Source organism: Canis aureus, chromosome 19 (genome assembly GCF_053574225.1).
Source record: "Canis aureus isolate CA01 chromosome 19, VMU_Caureus_v.1.0, whole genome shotgun sequence".
In the NCBI taxonomy this organism is placed as follows: Eukaryota; Metazoa; Chordata; class Mammalia; order Carnivora; family Canidae; genus Canis; species Canis aureus.
Genome location: NC_135629.1, coordinates 3,707,810 through 3,713,809, shown reverse-complemented (window position 1 = coordinate 3,713,809; position 6,000 = coordinate 3,707,810). Strand labels below are relative to the sequence as shown.

Genomic DNA, 6,000 nt, shown 5'->3' with positions numbered 1-6,000 from the left:
GAAAGCCCACTGCAGGATCAGTTATTTCTCCAAGACAACTGTTGGAGTTGTCTATTTATTTTATTTTATTTTTTTAAAGATTTTATTTATTTATTCATGAGAGTCACAGAGAGAGAGAGGCAGAGACCCAGGCAGAGGGAGAAGCAGGCTCCATGCAGGGAGCCCGATGTGGGACTCCATCCCAGGACCCCGGTGTCACGACCCGAGCCAAAGGAGGACGCTCAACCGCTGAGCCACCCAGGCGTCCCACCTGCCCCTGTTTTTGAATGGCAACTGAGGGTCCAGAAACACAAATGACCTGTCAGGGTCACATGGCTGCTATGTTTAGTGACAAAGTTGAGATTCATTCCTGGCCAACGTTTTTTACCCCCTCTTTCCCCCATCTTATTTGTCATGTAGGCTCTGCAAGGCACCAGGACAGACGACTTTGGAGAAGTGAAAATTCCTCCAGCTCACTTCCTCCTGGTGGCTGAGGTCATCCACCTGATCCCGGTTCCCCTCTGTTGGGGCTGGTCTGTTGCACAGAACACTCAGGAAATCTGCCAGGTTTGGGGTATGGACATCCAACCTGGCTGCCTCCTCCAGCATCCCAGGCTGGAAGGTTCAAGGCCAGAGAGATGGGGGGAGCCTGTCCCTGTTCCTTCTCCTTGCCCTTGTCTCTGGACTATGGTCTATATTTTAGGAAAATAAAAGAGAAAGTGCAGTGGGGATGGCATAAGGGGGTTGAGATGCTGCTTGAGCACAGGCTGAGAATTCCTTCTCCAAAGTCAGTGACCCATGTGGCCCCAGGATTCAAAGTCAGAGCTGTCTGAGGAAATGGAAGAGGGGCGGATAAGATCCAAGCCAGCTTTCCCAAGGATCCAGTGGCCATTGGTATGTCTCTTGGGCCAGAAGTTTCTTTCTTTCTTTCTTTTTTAAGATATTATTTATTTATTCATGAGAGACAGAGAGAGAGAGAGGCAGAGACACAGGCAGAGGGAGAAGCAGGCTTCCCATGGGGAGCCCGACATGGGACGCCATCCCAGGACCTCGGGATCATGACCTGAGCCAAAGGCAGAGACACTCAAACACTGAGCTATCCAGGCTTCCAGGCCAGAAGTTTCGACACTGTCATAGGCTTCAGGTTGGGGAGCCCTCAACCCAAACAGCAGGGAAAGAGAAGGTCTTTTAGGGCACTGCCCTTGTTCGAACCCAAACAACTTCTGTTTTATGTCTTAGATTCAAAAACAGTTTGAGAACCATTGCCCTAGGATCTTCTAGGCCTCGGGTTCAAAGAAATGATCACAGGGCCTCATTTAGCCACTGGCTCTGAAGATACCCAAGGCAGAAATGGATGACTTAGAGGAGACCAATGGCAAGTCATGGTAGAGCTCTCCAGGCTGGGAGAACCAGGTGAACAGAAAGGATACTGGGTCCCAGAAACTAGCCTTTACCAAACCCTCTTCTCAAGTGCCTCCTGTCATTCCCCTAACTAGCTTAGGAAAAAAAGGACACATTTGTCTCCAAGTATCTCCCTATAACTTACTAATTACAAAACACTGACGTACTAAAAACTGGTGGACATCTACCTTAACCAAATGATCATACTTAATGTCAGCAATATTGAAATAAAGTAACATCAGGGACCTCCTGATAAGATGAACCTAGACAGTTCACATACAGTATTTCTGCCAAAAATGTAAAGCCTGGATCTACCTAACAAGAAGGAAATATCAGGAAGGCTCAAACTGAGGGACAATCTACAGAATAATTGGCCTATGCTCTTAAATCTACTCATGGATATATGAATGATGTTATCAACATCCTGCTCTGTGTGGGGATTTAAGTCACTTATACCTTGCCATCTCCCACTCTTTCCAATAGAGTTTTTATCACTATTTTTCATCCTTGTAACTTTAGGTTTTCTGTTTTTCTATCAAATCAAGACAGTATCTAAGGTCCAAGTTTATCAGATATGGCTGTTCTGGCACCTACTCTTCCCATTGCCTCATTCTCTTGCCTCCCTACTTCCATGATCTGTGATTTTAATTTTATACTGTCAAATTGGATAGTGTTTATGTCTTTGTTCTGTAACCACAACTGTCTTCTTTGCTGAGTCTACAGATTGGCTTTCAGATTCGAAAAGTCAGATGCCTGGGTGGTTCAGTGGTTGAGCGTCTGCCTTTGGCTCAGGTCATGATCCTGGGATATGGTCCCACATCGGGCTCCCTGTGAGAAGCCTGCTTCTCCCTCTGCCTGTGTCTTTGCCTCTCTCTGTGTGTCTCTTATGAACAAATAAATTTTTAAAAAGTTGAAAAGTCAATAAATATTGCTCATATGATTAAGACTATATAAACTTTATTACCTGCACAACCAAGCAGTGTACAATGGTTACATTTTCTTTCTTGGGATCCTTTGACTTCTCTTGTATTCAATTATTTTTAGAGGCACCCGACTAGCTCAGTCTTGAGGTCATGAGTTCAAGCCCCATGGTGGGTGTAGTTTACTTACAAGAATAAAATAAAATAAAATAAAATAAAATAAAATAAAATAGGGGCACCAGGGTGGCTCAGTTGGTTAAGCATCTGACTCTTGATTTCAGCTCAGGGTCAGGATCTTGGGCTCTGAGCTCAGCATGGAGTCTGCCTGAGATTCTCTCTCTCCCTCTTCCTCCACTCCCAACCCTGCTTGCACTCCCTCTCTCAAATAAATAAATTAAATCTTTTTTAAAATAAAATATTTTGGGGGATCCCTGGGTAGCTCAGCGGTTTCGCACCTGCCTTTGGCCCAGGGTGCGATCCTGGAGTCCCGGAATCGAGTCCCGCGTCAGGCTCCCGGCATGGAGCCTGCTTCTCTCTCTGCCTGTGTCTCTGCCTCTCTCTTTCTCTATGTCTATCATAAATAAATAAATAAAAATAAATCTTTAAAAAAATAAAAATAAAATATTTTAAAAAGCAAATAAGGGATCCCTGGGTGGCGCAGCAGTTTGGCGCCTGCCTTTGGCCCAGGGCGTGATCCTGGAGACCCGGCGCGATCCTGGAGACCCAGGATCGAATCCCACATCAGGCTCCCGGTGCATGGAGCCTGCTTCTCCCTCTGCCTGTGTCTCTGCCTCTCTCTCTCTCTCTCTCTCTCTCTGTGACTATCATAAAAATAAATAAATAAAATAAAAAGCAAATAAAAATCAACTGTTTCTACTTAATGATGTCTGAAAAGTCTTCCATTTTTTACAATGACTCTATGGTAATTCAAGTCTGTAGATTTAAATTTTTGATTTTTTGACTATTATAAAAGTTTAACAAAAAAAGTTTAACATGAAAACACACATGACTTTATTTTTATATTGCAGTAAAAACAGGTACTATATGGAGAGAGGACATGTGGAAGCAGTTGATTTCTTCTAATGAACACACCCATTGTTTATACTCATTCCAAGGCTCCTAACATGATGATACTATTTCCTCATATTACCACTATTTCAATATGGTTCTTTTTCCCACTAGTTGCCATCTCCACACATTCATCTATCACAAGATTCAAAAACAGATTAAACCCCTGTAATATTCCTTGGACATGTTGGCCACCACTTAACTTCAATGATAATTTCTTGCCCATAAGTTTTTCAACTTGGGAGGGTGAGCTTTGCTCATGGTGTCTACTGAGTAAGCTTAAATATGCCTCCAAATGGAATTTGATTTACATTTTTAAAATTAAATTAAAATTTTTATTGTGGTAAAGCACATGTAACATAACATTTGCCATCTTGTCCATTTCCAAGTGTTTAATTCAGTGGCATTAAGTACATTCATACTGTTCTGCAACCGTCACCAACCATCTACAGAACTTTCCCATCATTCTGTACTAAACCTCTGTACCTACTAACAACTCCCCATTTGCCTCTCCCCAGCCCTTGGTAACTACTGTTCTACTCCGTCTCTATGAATTTGACTATTTCAAGAACCTCACATAAATGGAATCATATGAAAGGGAGCAAAATACATGATCCCAAAATATGTCAATTTGGCATGTGGATTATTTTGAACTGAAGGCAATCACCTGCATACTCAAGAAAAATTTCTCTCTCTTAAGTACTTAAACTACTTAAATTAATTTAGTAACAGTCTTGGCCTAGAAAGAGAGCTCTTACCAAAGGTAACTTTTTTAATTGAAAGATTAATCTGTACAGCAGGGCAATCACCTAATTCCCTAATACCTGCTCTTCTTATGGTCCTGTGAATTATACTCCTCCCCCCTCCCCCCCTGAGCCCCAGGCTCCCATCCCATTTCTTAGCTTAGGATGGCATTTAAGCCTCAACTGACTGACTAGTCTTTGGACTCTAATGGTCTTTGTGGAGTCCGCATATGTATGAAATTAAATGTTTTTCTTCTATTAATCTGTCTTATGTCAATTTAGCAGCCAAGGGTAGAGGAAAGATTTTTCCTTCCCAATAGTCAGCACAGGTGGCAGGATGAACCATTGACTGGACACTGCTTGCTTTGAAGCTGCTGCAGCAGAGAGCTCCTGGGATCTCTGATAAGCACTAGCAGAAGGCAAGAATTGTTACTTCAGTCTCCCACATCTCTGCCCACAGCTACTGGTAGAAGTATGAGTGGTGACTCTTTTTCTCCCCTCTTTTTTCTTTTTTAAAATTTAGGTAAGTGGGAGAAAATATTTGTGCAACTAGTTCCTTGGATTTATTGACTCGGCTAAAGAATTGTTAGGAGTACTCTTGATTTTTGTTGATCATTTTCCTCCTAGAGATGGTCACTGTTTTCCTTTGTCTCTATTGTGTCATTTGTCATGAGGAAGAAAACCATTGGGAAGGATGCAGGTGTAAGGCTTGTGAGCCTGCTGTTTGACCTGGCCTCACAGCACAGTGAGTCCATGGTTTTCACCAGACCAATGTTCGCTTAGACAAACTCTGCTGTGGGCATGGTCTAGCACATTATGGCTATTAGAGCAAATGCTACCTAACTCAAAGACTCTTGTGTTAGGATAAGTTAGTCACAGAACAGATTGGACTGACCATAGGTTAGCTGCCAACCGCAAAAAACATTTCTGTGTAATGAGGCACACTGTAAACCACCACACAATCCCCACCCCTGGGGCACATATCCCTCCTACTTGTTAGTTTGGCTGAGAGACACTTTTAGCTTAGCTAAAGCTGTTGATATACGTATAAGAAAACCCGAATATGGTTTCTCTTTTGCCCTGTTCTGTGTTTTGAGGGCTTGGCTTTATGAATAGTGAGAATATTCTCTCAGGTCTCTGCCAACTGGAGGACGCATGTACAGGTGTGCATTCAGGGGATAACCACTGCCTGTGGATTTGATAAGCAGAATTCTCCTTGTCCAACTGTACCAGCTTTCAAGGGAATTTATCATAAGGGGTCCTGGTCCATGAGGGGCCTTTGTTGTCTCAACCTTTGTTGTCACTAATTTGGCTGGACAGAAATGTGGATGTACTCCATTTGCAGCTAGATCTTTTTCAGGCTAACTTCGGGAGTGAACTTTTTGGACCTTGTTAGGGCCGCATTTTTGTACTCTCCTTGAGTACAAACCTCTTGAGTTTATGGTTATCACAAAAAGGCTTATTGGTTTGAGTTGTTATTGAAATTAGTGTAAAATCCTACTTGTCAATGACCAGATGATGGAGCCTCTGAATTGGCTATATTTAAAAGAAAAAAATTGTTTTAGAGAGCTCTCATCCTACCAATTATTTTATTGGTACCTATACAAAGACCAAACTTAAAAAAGGACACACAAAATTATAATGGTTAGCCTCAGGGACTCTCTTAACAAGATGAAAGAACACAAATTTGACTTAAAAATTAAATTTGAGGGATCTCTGGGTGGCGCAGCAGTTTAGCGCCTGCCTTTGGCCCAGGGCGCGATCCTGGAGATCCGGGATCGAATCCCACGTCAGGCTCCCGGTGCATGGAGCCTGCTTCTCCCTCTGCCTGTGTCTCTGCCTCTCTCTCTCACTGTGTGCCTATCATAAAAAAAAAAAAAAAAAAAAAA

The 6,000-nt window shown here is 42.7% G+C and overlaps 1 pseudogene; it reads right to left on the bottom strand.

The window, feature by feature from the left end:
* Positions 1-349: 349 nt before the first annotated feature.
* On the bottom strand, positions 350-5,814 carry LOC144289459 (small nuclear ribonucleoprotein G pseudogene; annotated as a pseudogene).
* Positions 5,815-6,000: the final 186 nt, after the last annotated feature.